Source organism: Cebus imitator, unplaced genomic scaffold (genome assembly GCF_001604975.1).
Source record: "Cebus imitator isolate Cc_AM_T3 unplaced genomic scaffold, Cebus_imitator-1.0 Scaffold319, whole genome shotgun sequence".
Taxonomy (NCBI): Eukaryota; Metazoa; Chordata; class Mammalia; order Primates; family Cebidae; genus Cebus; species Cebus imitator.
The window spans coordinates 520431-534429 of record NW_016107634.1 but is presented as its reverse complement, the minus strand read 5'-3'; the positions used below and the strand labels follow the sequence as shown (position 1 = coordinate 534429).

Here is a 13999-nt window from a genome sequence, read left to right as displayed (position 1 = left end):
TTGAGATGGAGTCTTACTCTGTCGCCAGGGCTGGATTGCAGTAGCATGATCTTGGTTCACTGCAGCCTCTGCCTCCTGAGTTCAAGCAATTCTCCTGCCTCAGCCTCCCACGTAGCTGGGACTACAGGCACCTTGGTGGCACATTTCTTTCAGTTCTTGTCATCATTCCAGTTGAAGAGAGACCACTTGACATTCTAGAGACGGCTGCATGTAAACATTTAAAACTTTGAGAGAAGCCAGCATGCCAGGGAGACTATCATGATGACTATCAGGAGGATAATACCAAGAGTTTGGAGTATGTGCCTTACCCAGGGTTCCCATAAACCAAACCACATAAAATCAAATAGATCAAAGAATGAGCTAAACAGTCTACTCACTTAAATAAGCAATCTCTTCATTAATCCTCTACCATTGAACCCCTGTAAACTTCATTTGATGTAATTCTCCACAGGTCACAGTGCCAGCAGCTGCACAGATACTGCTCTGTTCAGCTAATTCAATCATAACTTTCACAAGAGAATTTGAAGTCTTGAAAGTCTGTTATATAACTGCACCCTTTATAGTAGAATGCACTATAGAGCTTATCATGAGGGATATATTTCTAATCACTGCCTTTACTCCAAACCATGGAAAAAGGACCTAACAAATGATGCCCTTCAAGAAGAGTGAAGGCCTCCTGGCAATGTTCTCTTTAACCCATGATGTGGATGAAGAGGAGTGAACCAACGTTCCATTTCTGACTGATTATGAAGCAACATATGTACCATTAAAGTTTCTCACCTACATTGGGCCTTCATCTTTTTTTTTCCCTTTTTTAGATGGAGTCTCACTCTGTCACCCAGGCTGGAGTACATAGGTGTAATCTCGGCTCACTGTCACCTCTGCCTCCTGGGCTCAAGTGATTCTCCTGCCTCAGCCTCATAAGTAGTTGAGATAACAGACGTGCAGCCACCACACCCAGCTAATTTTTGTATTTTTAGTAGAGACAGGGTTTTGCCATGTTGGCCAGGCTGGTCTTAAACTCCTGATCTCAGGTGATCTGCCGGCCCAGGCCTCCCAAAGTGTTGGGATTGCAGGCATGAGCCACCACACCTAACCCAGGCCTTCATCTTTTATCTACCAAAGTATAAAGTTATCCATGTATAAGGCTGGCTGTACAATCCTTCACAAATAAAAGAATACCCCATAAGTGCTTACAACAGACCCTTTTTCCACTTCTATTGTTCACAGAGTCATAACCAAGAAACAAATATTCCAAGATAAGACTCTCATGGGAGTAGAGAAGTTTTGATCCATAATGCTGGGAAAAGCTGTTCACATCAAGAATGCCATCTTCTGGGGAGAAGCTTCCCTGGTTAGCTTTACCATAAGGGTTCCAATGGGTATACAGTTCCAAGAGTGTGGAGGGATCCTTTTCTTCTGTGAGATTATGAACTCAAAGTTCAGGGTCACGAAGTTTTGTTGTAGTGTGGATGGCAAGGACAGTCTTTCTCTGATGTTCTCAGAAGATCCAGTCTTCTGGTTCTAGTCTGTGAAAGGGTTGATTGTCCTCACTCAGGGAATCATAAAAAGCTTCCTTTATCTGGTAAAAATACACTGTAGCATAATAGTCAACATCAGCCCTCTTGCAAGGGAAAGCTTTTATACAACCAGAAAACTGGCATTGAAAATGACAATTGAAATGTTTAAATGACCCATCAGGTAGCCAAATGTACCTAAAGCTTTTATTGTCTTCCCAGGAATATGGATTTGACAAACCAAACACTGGTTATAAACTACTTTAGCAATTTGTAAGTCAGCACACCGATATTTATTTAATTTGGATCATTTTATCCTTTCCATGATGAGTCACAGAATGCACAACCTTTAATAACAAAAACTTTAAAGACTCAGGAAAGATAAGGCAGCTGTCCCAGTTCTCCGTAAGTCCATGCTTAACATTGGACTTATGACCTCTTGAACACCAGTCATTTCTCCAATTTAGGTGCACAGCACTGAAAACGAATGGGTCGTCATAGGTAATTTGACTTAGAGCATGGAGTTCCAATGACTTTAAATAATGATAGTTAAAAATACTATTGACAAGGAGATTTGAGTATTTATGTGGTCTACAGTAACAACATAATAATTAAAATTGATAGAATATACTCAGAATATACTAAAACTTTAAGAATCCCGTAAAAATAATTTAGTCGACTGATAAGGAAAAACCTTTTTCCAGAAAAACAAGATCTAAGAAGAGAGAAAAAAAAAGGCCTTTTAAATACACCTATAGTTAGATATCCACTTTTAATTAAGCTGACTTAACCACAGTACTCTCAAAAAAACAAACAAACAAACAAACAAAAAACCTCTTTAAAATTTCATATTACCCAATTTTAGCCATGCCATGTGGCTAATATTTCTGGCTTTTGAACATTACCAAATGTAACCTCCCAGATGCTCAGAGAAAGAAAAATTCAAGGTAGTTCACAGAGGGGAAGGGAACCAACAAATGGTAAAGGTCACACAGATATCAAACCAGAAAGGAATCATTTTCCAAACCAGGATGGAACCCAGGCTGCCATCGTAAAATAGCGAAACCTCAGCTGCTGAGCCACAGCATTGGGCAGGTCACACTCTCCCTCCCAGAAGGAGTCTAGAGTAGCTAATTTTGAGCTTGTAAAGGTCATATATATATATATATATATGGTTTTATATATATACATACACAAGCAAAGTTCAGAGGAAAATAAACAGTAAACGAAGAAAAATTAGAAGCATAAACAAACAGAAAACTAACCGTACATTTTTCCTACCCAATCTACCCTGGAGGCTACATTATCACCCAAGGCCTCCAAAAATCCACATAATAAATATTGTATTCCTGATACATAATTCAATATCCTTAAGTCCACCAATATCACCATGCATCCTGTGCAATCAAGAAATTCACTGTAGGCCAGGCATGGTGGCTCATGCCTGTAATCCTAGCACTTTGGGAATTCAAGGTGGGTGGATCACCTGAGGTCAGGAGTTTGAGACCAGCCTGGCCAACACGGTAAAACCCCATTTCTACTAATAATACAAAAATTAGCTGGGTGTGGTAGTGCACGCCTGTAATCTCAGCTATTCGGGATCAGGAGAATCACCTGAACCCTGGAGGTGGAGGTTGCAGTGAGCCAAGATCACACCATTGCATTCCAGCCTGGGTGACAAGAGTGAAACTCTGTCTCCAAAATATTAAATAAATGAATAAGAAATTCACTCTAAGCACATGACTGATAAGTACTCCAGTGCCCCACTCTCCATGCAGAACAGTAAACACAGCGTGAAGCAACAGAAGCATGCATGTGAAATTTGGCTCCTCACTCAATCAGCTTCATGCTTAACTATATCTTAAAAAGAATTGCCAAACTACCGATGCATTTCTTTACAATATTTATTTTACTTTAATTAAGACTAAGAGCTTTTACTATGAACATGTTAATTAGCCAAATGTCTCCAATTCTCTATCCGGTTTAAAAGAATATTTTATTATCTAAGCCTTTTCCACATTTTTCTCCCCTACTTACTGATGCCTTACTGCATTGTTTCATAAATAACCTTTTCAAATCTGTAATTGGAACTAATTTTTAGATAACTTCTGAATTAGACAAAATTATTCTTTTTCTCACTAATAATGCAACACTTTCTGGCACATTTTGTGCACAGGATTATGTGCTAACTAGAATTCTTACTCAATTCTTTCATTTTTACCAGTTTAAATTAAATTACTTCTGCAAATTGAGATATCAGACACTATAATTTAAAGTTAGTTATTTCCTTGTTAACCATGTTCTTAATAGCCAGTGAACATCAGGACCTCACTTAAACCCAAGTAAGACCCTCCAAGTTAAATACATAGATATTTTTGCCAATAACTAAGAAAATTTAGCTAACAACATTAGTCTTGTTCAGCAAAAAAACAAAAGCACATAAACCAATATGATTCTGTTTTGGCTGGGTTTATAGTTTAATAACCTTCTATGCTAAATGCTGACACCTCAAAATATCTAGCAGAGACAAATATAAAATCCAGACAAAACGTATGCTGACAATCCCAAAGGCATTCCCATTTTTATTTTACCAATAATTTTAAAACCACTTTGTTTAGTAAAGTTATACTTAAGTCACATGAACTTGAAAATTGCTTAGGCTTATTTACTTAATTTATGAGCATTCTTTTAATTATAAGCCAATTGGTAGGCACAACATATAATAATAAGTGTACATACAAATAAACACATCTAGACATGGATACATACATGCAAATGAAGATCCAATAGCTTTTATTTTGGAACTGTAGCCGTGAAATAGCAATATAAACTCACCAGTTTTGCTTTGTTTGCTCCAATAGGTAATCCAGTAAAGATTGTGAACCAAAATTTCTGGTAAAGCAGATTCCATGGCAGCTTGATTTTTAAAGGTCAAACCTCTCCAGACTCCAAAAAACACTGAGGCCAAACAGCACCAAAGGAGCACGTCACATACGAACCAGGCCTGACCCTGCTTAGAACAGTACCACAAAAGCCTGGATACATGCAACTCCATCCCACTTTCCCATTCAACAGCAAACTCCAGAATTCCAAACAATACTGGGGCCAAACAGTATTGCAAAAGGATATCAAGTTTACCGAATCCTAATTTCCCATAATTGTATCAACACACACACATACACACACACACACACACACACACACACGATCACCAGAACATAGTCCAACTGATGCAATAACACACAAGCCCCAAGAGTGTCCAACCTGTCCAGTGTCATCTGTGAGAAAAAATTCTAAGGAAGGCTTGGTACTAGAACTCAGAACCTCTACCAAGGGCATCCCCTTTGAAGAGGTTGAGGTCTGGAGTTGGAGCCCCTGCATCGTCCCCCTTTGGTATTCAATCTTAGAGTGTCAGATATCTCTGACCATAGATGGTCATCGGTGCCACTTTGTATGTCTTCCCTCCAGAGGCAACAGCCTACTAGGAGCTTTTCTTTGGTTTCTGGGTGTCGTCCCTGACTTTAACATCTTTATAATTTTACATGCTTTCCCACACTTCCCTTTCCACTAGAGTGATAGCCATGAACTGGGATAAGGTTTGGCTGGGTCTCCACCAAAATCTCAACTTGAATTCCCATGTGTTGTGAGAGGAGCCCAGTGGGAGGTAATTGAATCATGGGAGCAATTATGTCTTGTACTGTTCTCATGATAGTGAATTAGACTCATGATGGTTTTAAAAAGAGGAGTTCTCCTGCACAAGCTCTTTTTGCCTGCTGCCATACACATAAGAAGTGACTTGCTCCTCCTTGCCTTCCACTATGATTGTGAGGCCTCCCCAGTCACGTGGAAGTGTAAGTCCATTAAACCCTTTTTTCTGTATAAATTACCCAGTATTGAATACGTCTTTATTGGCAGCATGAAAATGAACTGATACAATAAATAGGTTCCAGTAGAATGGGATGTTGTTGAAAAGATACCCAAAAATGTTGAAGCAACTTTGGAACTGGGTAACAGGCAGGGGCTGGAACAATTTGGAGGGCTTAGAGAAAAACAGGAAAATGTGGGAGAGGTTGGAACTTCCTAGAGACTTGTTGAATGGCTTTGACAAAATTGCTGCTAGTAATATGGACAGTAAGGATCAGGTTGAGGTAGTTTCAGATGGAGATGAGGAAATTGTTGGGACCTGGAACAAAGTAGACTCTTGTTTTATGTTTTAGCAAAGAGACTGGCAGCATTTTGCCCCTTCCCTAGAGATTTGTGGAACTTTGAACTTGAGATAGATGATTTAGGGTGTCTAGCAGAAGAAATTTATAGGCAGCAAAGCATTCAAGAGGTGACTTGGGTGCTGTTAAAAGCATTCAGTTTATAAGGAAAGCAGATCATAAAGTTTGGAAAATTAGTAGCCTGACAACACAATAGAAAAGAAAATCCCACTTTCTAAGGAGAAATTCAAGCCAACTGCAGAAACTTGCATCAGTAACCAGAAGCTAGATGTTAATCCTGAAGACAGTGAGGAAAATGTCTCCAGGGCATGTCAGAGGTCTTCACAGAAGAACTTCCTATCACAGGTCCGGAGGCCTAGGATAAAAATGCAGTTTTGTGGGCCAGGCCCAGGGTCCCTGCACTGTGTGCAACCTAGGGACTTGATGTCCTGTGTCCTAGCTGCTGCAGCCATGGCTAAAAGATGCCAACACAGAGGTCTGGCCATGGCTTCAAAGGGTGGAAGCCTTAATCCTTTGCAGTTTCCATGTGGTGTTGAGCCTGCATGTACACAGAATTCAAAATTTGGGGTTTGGGAACCTCCACCTAGATTTCGGAAGATGTAAGGAAATACCTGCATGTCCAGGCAGAAGTTTGCTACAGGGGTGAGGTTTTCATGGAGAACCTCTACTAGGGCACTGCAGAAGGGAAATGTGGTGTTGGAGTCCCCACACAGAGTCCCTACTGGGGCACTGCCTAGTGGAACTGTGAGAAGAGGGCCACTGTTCTCCAGACCCTAGAATGGTAGATCTACCAACAGCTTGTACCATGTGCCTGGAAAAGCTGCAGACACTCATTGCCAGCCCATCAAAGTAGCCAGGAAAGAGGCTGCACCCTGCAAAGCCACAGGGGTGGAGCTGCCCAAGACCATGGGGACCCACCTCTTACATCAGTATGACTTGGACGTGAGACATGGAGGCAAAAGACATCATCTTGGAGCTTTAAGGTTTGACAGCCTCACTGGATTTCACACTTGCATGGGGTCTGTAGCCCCTTTGTTTTGGCCAATTTCTCCCATTTGGAATGGCTGTATTTACCAAATGCCTGTACTCCACTGTATCTAGGAAGCAACTAACCTGCTTTCGATTTTACAGGCTCATAGGTGGAAGGGACTTGCCTTGTCACTGATGAGATTTTGGATAGTGGACTTTTGAGTTAATGCTGAAATGAGTTAAGACTTTGGGGGACTATTGTGAAGGCATGAATGGTTTTGAAATGTGAGAATGTGAGACTTGGGAGGGCCAGAGGTAGAAGGATATGGTTTGGCTGTGTCCCCACCCAAATCACATCTTGAATTCCCAAGTATTATGGGAGGGACCCAGTGGGAGGTAACTGAATTATGGGGCCAAGTCTTTCCCATGCTGTTCTTGTGATAGTAAATAAGTCTCGTGAGATCTGATGGTTTTAAAAAGAGCAGTTCCCCTGCACAAGCTCTCTCTCTTTACCTGCTGCCATCCATGTATGACGTGACTTGCTCCTCCTTGCCTTCCACTATGATTGTGAGGCCTCCCCAGCCATGTTGAACTGTGAGGCCATTAAATCCTTTTTCCTGTATAAATTACCCAGTCTTGGGTATGTCTTTATCAGCAGCATGAAAACGAACCGATACAAAATCTAATAATAGAAACTGGAGGCTGGGTAGGTTTCTTTTGTCCTTAGCCACATGAGTAGGGGAAGGGAAGAATTTGTCACAGAAAGGAAGGTGTAAGTTGCCTGAAAGGCACATGAGTTCACCCCAGAGGAAAAGGGATTGCAATCAGAAAAGACAGAAAAGAATTTCTTCCCCTTTCCAGGCAGGGAAACTATCCCATTCACTCCCTGCCTTCAGGCAACACCAGAGACCTTCATGTTTAGGCACTGCCAGAGTTGAAAGGGTCCAGAGTTGAAAAGAAAAAGAGAGAGACAGATTCCCTGTGTGGAGCAGAAATAAAAAAGAGAAAAATAAACCCCAAATTTTGGGCTTAACTTCTGACTGGCTTGCCAAAGTAGGATACCGGTTGAGGTGTCCAAGTTCTTGGCATTTTAAACAAAGACCTGGACAAAATGCACAAACAAAGCAATGAAAGAAGGAAGCAACAAAAGCACAAATTTTTTGAAACAGAAGCACACTCTGCAGGGTGGGAACAGCCCCAGCAAGCAGCTAGCCCAGTTACAGGATTCTCTGGGGTTTAAATACCCTCTAGAGGTTTCCCACTGAATATAGTCAGGCATGGTGGCTCATGCTTGTAATTCTACCATTTTGGGAGGCCAAGGCAGGAGAATCTCTTGAGCCCCGGAGTTTGAGGCAAGCCTTGATGACATAGGAAGACCTTGTCTCTATTTAAAAGAGAATAAAGAAAGAAAGAAATATTACAATATCTTCTAAAAATTTTGCTTGAGGAAAAGAAAACTAATTATACTTAAGAAAAGGACACCTTTTTCCTAAATCTCACAAACGTTGGCTATGGGTGCCAAGGCATAGTTCTCAAAATGTTAAAAACAGAATTTTAATACAAATAGTGAGTTTATGTCAAATATTTATTAAACTCATTAATAAGGAACCCAGAAGGATGAAAAGCCCAATTCAAAAGAGAGTTTAAGAAACTAAATTTTTATGATAAATGGAGAGGGGACAGTAATGCTGAAATAAAGTTGTTAAATTAGATAGAGTTATACAATGATTACAACCCTTCAGTGGGCCAGGTACCATTCACTCCTATGATCCCAGCACTTTGGGAGACTAAGGTGGGAGGACTGAGAGAGGAGATAGGAAGGAACTGGTTAGGCAGCTAGTTCAGACAGGCACCCAGTAGAAGCCCTTCCAACAAAGGAGCAGCATGGAAGAAATCAAGCTGCAAGCACAAATAAGGAGCAATGTCCAAGACCTTTATATCTTGTGCAACCAATGAGCTCCACGTATACACAGTGGGCTTTAGTGAGTACATCTCATCCTTTTTGGGCATATTCAGATAAGGGAACTGGCATTAGGGGGCTTGCCTAAGACAGGCCTGCAGCTGTATAGATTAAAAGTTACACTGAGGCTGGGCACGGTGGCTCATGCCTGTAATCCTAGCATTTTGGGAGGCTGAGGCGGGTGGATCACGAGGTCAAGAGATCGAGACCATCCTGGCCAACGTGATGAAACCCCATCTCTACTAAAAATACAAAAAATTAGCTGGACGTGGTGGCACATGCCTGTAATTCCAGCTGCTTGGGAGGCTGAGGCAGGAGAATTGCTTGAACCCAAGAGGCGGAGGTTGTGGTGAGCTGAGAATGCGCCATTGCACTCCAGCCTGGGCAACAAGAGCAAAACTCCATCTCAAAAAAAGAAAAAAAAGTTACACTGAATCAGGCATATCTGCATTGGAAAATTCCATCTCCTGACACATGTGCAGTAACGGAAATGACACAATATGGAGTAACTCAGGCTAACAACTCACATGCTCACTAGAGGGATGGAACTGACAGAAATTTGCACCTTATGCAATAAGGAGCCAGTTTTTTGCACTGTATGCAAATGAAGCACCCCACCCCACTGGCTTGTTTATAAAAGCCTTTGTATTCAACGGTGAAACAGCAACACTCTCACGCCCCCCCACTCCACAGTGGAGAGCTTGCTCTTTCACTTATTATTTTGCCCCAACCTCACCCTTGGTGTCCACACTCCTTAATCCTCTTGGTTGTGAGACAAAGAACTCAGATAACATCCCAGACAAAAAGACTGTTCCAGATACCCTAGACTGCTTCAGATTCACTTGAGGCCAGGGGTTCAAGAGCAGCCTGGGCAGCACAGTGATCTTATCTCTGCAAAAATTTAAAGTATTAGCTGGGTATAATGGTATGCACCTGAGGTGAGAGGATTACTTGGGCCCAGGAGTTTGAGCTGCCATGAGATATGATAGAACCATTGTACTCCAGCCTGGGTGACAAAGACCCGGTCTCTAAAATTGTAAAAAATAATAATACTACAGGAGTAATAAGATCATAACCTTCTTGCTTGAGGCCAGGAGTTTGAAACCAGCCTGGACAACACAGTGAGACCTTGTCTCAAAAAAATGAGGAAGGGGGATTGCTTGAGCCTGGGAGGTCATGGCTGCAATGAGCCATGACTGTGCCACTGCACTCCCACCTGGGTCCCAGAGCCAAACTCTGCCTCAATTTAAAAAATTATTTTTTAAGACTATACTTTCAGGGATCATTTCAATAGTTTGTTGCTAGAGAAGATTCTCTAAACGTGTAGAGTACCAAGCCAAGTCAATTCTAAGCAAAAAGAGTAAAGCTGGAGGCATCACACTACCTGACTTCAAACTATACTGAGGCTACAGTAATCAAAACAGCATGGTACTGGTACCAAAACAGAGATAGAGACCAATGGAACAGAACAGAGGCCTTGGAGGCAATGCCACACATCTAAAACTATCTGATCTTTGACAAACCTGACAAAAACAAGCAATCGGGAAATGATTCCCTGTTTAATAAATGGTGAGAAAACTGGCTAGACGTGTGCAGAAAGCAGAAACTGGACCCTTCCCAATACCTTACACTAAAATTAGCTCCAGATGGATTAAAGATTTAAACATAAGACCTAACACCATAAAAACCCTAGAAGAAAACCTAGGCAAAACCATTCAGGACATAGGCATAGGCAAGGACTTCATGACTAAAACACCAAAAGCATTGACAACAAAAGCCAAGATAGACAAATGAAACCTAATCAAACTCCACAGCTTCTGCACAGCAAAACAAACAGTCATTAGAGTGAACTAGCAACCAACAGAATGGGAAAAAATTTTTGCAATCTACCCATCTGACAAAGGGCTAATATCCAGAATCTACAAATAACTAAAACAGATTTACAAGAAAAAAACAAATAAACCCATTCAAAAGTGGGCAAAGGACATGAACGGACACTTTTCAAAAGAAGACATTTATAAGGCCAACAAACATATGAAAAAATGCTTATCATCACTGGTCATTAGAGAAATGCAAATCAAAACCACATTGAGATATCATCTCATGCCAGTTAGAATGATGATCATTAAAAAATCTGGAGACAACAGATGCTGGAGAGGATGTGGAGAAATAGGAACACTTTTACACTGTTGGTTGGACTGTAAATTAGTTCAACCATTGTGGAAGACAGGGTGGCGATTCCTCAAAGAATGAGAAATAAAAATTCCATTTGACCCAGCAATCCCATTACTGGGTATATATCCAAAGAATTATAAATCGTTCTATTATAAAGACACATGCACACGTATGTTCATTGCAGCACTGTTTACAATAGCAAAGAGTGGGAACCAACCCAAATGCCCATTGATGATAAACTGGACAAGGCAAATATGGCACACATACACCATGGAATACTATGCAGCCGTAAAAAACAATGAGTTCATGTCCTTTGTAAGGACATGGATGAATCTGGAAACCATCATTCTCAGCAAACTGACACCAGAACAGAAAATCAAACACCACATGTTCTCACTCATAGCGGGTGTTGAACAATGAGAACACATGGACACAGGGAGGGGAGCATCACACACTAGGGTCTGTTGGGAGGGACTAGGGGTGGGACAGCAGGAGGTAGGGAATTGCAGAGGGATAACATGGGGAGAAATGCCAGATACAGGTGACAGAGATAGAGGCAGCAAACCACATTGCCATGTATGTACCTATGCAACAATCCTGCATGTTCTTCACATGTACCCCAGAACCTAAGGTGCAATAAAATATATGAAAAAGGAAAAAAGAAGAAAAATTTTAAAAAATTATTTTTAAAAAATCATAACCTTGTGATTTACCTTTCCTACTAAACAAAAAAGAAAGTCATTGCATCAGATCAACTTTACAGAACTACAAAGTCTCTGGGTTCTAATGAATTATGCCAATAAGCTTAAATTTCCTGAGTCAGATGATCCTTGGGCGGGCTTGCTAGAAATGTTCTTAGCATGCCATCAATCACCTTTTGACTTATGTCCAAGTTTTCGATAATGTTCCTTAACATGGGGTAGTGCTAGCCCCACATATTCACAGCAAAGCAGGACTCAGTACTTGATTGTACTAAAAACAAAGTGAAATAAAACCAATTCAAACTCAGAAGGCATACAAGAGTGAAGAAGATTTTACTAAAGACTTTACAGTGAGATAGAAGGGATTTATACTGTATCTCTCACAGCAAAACTTAGATCCTTCACTTACCCTACTTGTCTTAGCTACATTGCTTCTCCCTTGGCCCTCCCCTATCTTTCTCTACATATTCTATTTTTTTTTTCCTAGTGCAAAGACATACAGCTTCTTCAAGCTTGTATCCTCATACCTCAACCCAAAGCAATAAATGGACATTTTACACATGATTCAGGCTGAAGATTCAGGCTGAAGATCCAAAATGAGTGATCAATTTCAAATCAGTTCTTTTTGATCTGCTTATTGTCACCACTAGTCAGAAGTGAGCCATTTTGCCTCACAAAAAATATATATATATGGATAAGATAAACAGGCTTGTTTGTTTCCAACCATTATTTTATGAGCACCGACGCTGCTCCATGTTTTCATATCTGTTACAGCATTTACTATAAAGTAGGCAGCCATTACTATCACCATGTAACAAATTAAGTAACTGAGCTCAGAGAGGCTGCCATCTTACCAGACATAATAAAAAGCAAGGCTCGGGTCAAGACTTAGGGTTTCAAATTCCTAATCTGGAGTTGATTTCTTATAGCTAAGATCAAAGGTTATAACCCTCTGGCTCTGTTAGTAAATCTATGAATTGGTACTCAATCTAAAATCCTACTTAAAAATGATGAACTCTTATTCTCCTCCTCCAGGATTTCTCATTCTAAGCACTATTGACATTTTTCTTTTTTGCAGGAGGCTGTTCCGTGCAGTGTAAGATGTTTAGCAGCATCTTGTGCAACTTAGAATCCATTAACTTGATGCCAGTAGCAACCACACACACCTTTTCCCACCCCTAATCATAACAAAATCAGCCTCAGTTGAGAACCACTGTTTCATTCTATGCTGAATTCCCGTGGAATTCCCATGCTCTGTGTTTCCTTCAGTCTATGAGAACACATGGAGTACAGACCCTGAAAACCTCCTGCCTGTGCCCTCTGTTTGGTCCCCCTGGACTTCCTGCAGGCCCCTCGCCTGCAGTAACCAAAATCCTCACTGTGAACCTTTATCTGTCCTCGGAGGGTGTCCAAAACCTACTCATATCAGCTTGATTCTGTATGCTAGCTCCTCCAGGCAGCCGTCCGTCGCTATTCAAGACCAGGAGCTAAAATTGAATTGGCTGCCCAAGAATGATTTACTGGAGGCTTCTGGAAATGTCTCCCACAACTGGATTAACTGTTTTGATTAATATGACCCGTCAGTTTGTTAGGAAGGAAGGGAATAGCCATTTAATTTATTTATTCGCTTAATTTATTCAACTGAATAATTTATTTCGATGCATTCATTTATTTATTTAACTGATACTGTGACTGAGATGACTTGTTTTTTTTGACCAAATTGAACAGTTAAAATGATCAGATTAGTTGTGCATTGAGATTCAGGCTGAATGTAGCTACTATCTCAGTGCAAATGATTTCATATCCTTTATTTCCCAGAGAATGTAGCTCGGTTAATAAATAACCACAATTTTTATTTAGAGATTCTTTCTAACTATTCTTTTTTCATTTTGTTGCAAAAAATAAATGATTTTTTTTTCTTTAATTTCAAAAACGAGTTTAAAAATAATGTTTAGGGACCCTTGAGCTGATATAACTGACTGTACCTTTCAGGCAAGAGAGAGTCATTCCCTGGCGGGTGCAAAACTCAGTACAATAAATGTATGTCATTGTACATCCATGGAGGATTTCCTGTGTGATGGAGGGGAGAATAAGAGGAGACAAACCAGAGGGTTCTCTTCACACTAGATTTCTTAGGAAGCTCATAAAAAGGATTTACTGTATTTTGATTAATCCATCCTTCATCCACCTTGAGTGTCTCCATGGCAACCGGATATTTGTTTCCCAAGGATGGGCTTTCAGACTATGGAAGGTTCATTCAGCTCCATACAAAACCCCCTGTATTCCTGAGAACCACATCTTTGAAATTCAGCGAGCGTAGACAACCACTCCCAAACCCTTGTCTGTGTTACTGATGCCAGCGCTACTATCATTTTTATCAATGACAAGACATGATCAATTTTTGAAGCATTTTCTCAGAGCTAACACAGACATCTGTTTTGCCTCTAATCCTCA

The 13999-nt window shown here is 40.7% G+C and overlaps 1 pseudogene; it reads left to right on the top strand.

The window, feature by feature from the left end:
• The first annotated feature begins 9932 nt into the window (after positions 1-9932).
• Positions 9933-10043, top strand: LOC119467696 (annotated as a pseudogene).
• The last annotated feature ends 3956 nt before the right edge of the window (positions 10044-13999 follow it).